We start from the raw sequence: 1,546 nt of genomic DNA on the forward strand, positions 1-1,546 counted from the left end.
AAAATTGATTTTAATATCTTTTTTTCAACTAACTAATTAACTTTTTGTTTGTTTCTTATCTTTTTCAAAACCACCTAACTACTTTTCCCTCTCTAATTTTTGAAAATACCTCCCTCTTTTTCAAAAATTCTTTTTAATTAATTAATTGTTTCAAATTTTAGTTTTAATTTTTGAAAATTACTAACCCATTTTTTAAAATTATTTTCGAATTTCTCTCCCCCTCATCTCTTTCTATTTATTTTATTTATTTACTAACACGTCTCTTCATCTCTCTTCATCTCCAATCACTGCCTCTATCCTCACCATTGTGATTGGATTCTCCACTTTTATTCCTTTCTTCTTCTACTAACAATAAGGAACCTCTTTACTGTGACATAGAGGATTCCTCTTCCTTTTCTTTTCCTCTTCTCTTTCATATGAGCAGGAACAAGAAAAAATGCACTCTTGTTGAAGCTGATTCTGAACCTGAAAAGACTCTGAAGAGGAAGTCAAGAGAAACTAAAAATCAACAATTCAGAGAAACCTCAAAAAAAAAGAAGAAAAAAAAAGAGAGAAAAAGGAAAGACAAAAAGCTTCCACCTCCGAGTCATGGGAGATGGAAAGACTCATCTAAAGGGTCTATAGCTCAGTGGTAGAATATTTGACTGCAAATCAAGAAATTCCTGAGATACCTCAGGGGATACATGTTCCTCCACATAATTATTGGAAGCAACTAAGGATAGGAACACCAAAATCACTAGGGATCATGCAACAGAAGCAAGGAAGAGACATAAAGGAGCTCAAAAAGCACCATTGGATCTTCAAGAAGGCGCCACCCTCACTCAGGTGGACTCATTCCTTGTTCTAAAATTTTTTTTCCTACTTTTCGTTTTTTTTATGTTTATCTATTACATAATCATTAGTATGTAGTAACTATGTCTTAAAGCTATGAATAAATCCTATAAATCCTTCACCTCTCTTAAATAAAAAAAAATTTTGTTTTAATTCAAAAGAACAAGAAGTACATAAATTTCGAATTTATCTTTGAATTTAGTTTAATTATATTGATGTGGTGATAATACTTCTTGCTTTCTGAATGAATGCTTAAACAGTGCATATTTTTGATCTTGTTGTTTATGAATGTTAAAATTGTTGGCTCTTAAAAGAATGATGAAAAAGGAGAAATGTTATTGACAATCTGAAAAATCATGAATTTGATTCTTGAAGCAAGAAAAAGCAGTGAATGGCGAAAAAAATTAAAAAATTAATTTGACGAAAAAAAAATATTTTGAAAAAAAAAAAGAAAAAGCAAGCAGAAAAAGCCAATAGCCCTTAAAACCAAAAGGCAAGGGTAAAAAGGATCCAAAGCAAAAGAGTGTGCTTAAGAGCTCTGGACACCTCTAACTGGGGACTTTAGCAAAGCTGAGTCACAATCTGAAAAGGTTCACCCAGTTATGTGTCTGTGGCATTTATGTATCCAGTGGTAATACTGGAAAACAAAATGCTTAGGGCCACGGCCAAGACTCAAAAAGTAGCTGTGTTCAAGAATCAACATACTTAACTAGGA

The sequence above is a fragment of the Arachis duranensis genome, chromosome 2 (assembly GCF_000817695.3).
Source record: "Arachis duranensis cultivar V14167 chromosome 2, aradu.V14167.gnm2.J7QH, whole genome shotgun sequence".
Lineage (NCBI taxonomy): Eukaryota > Viridiplantae > Streptophyta > Magnoliopsida > Fabales > Fabaceae > Arachis > Arachis duranensis.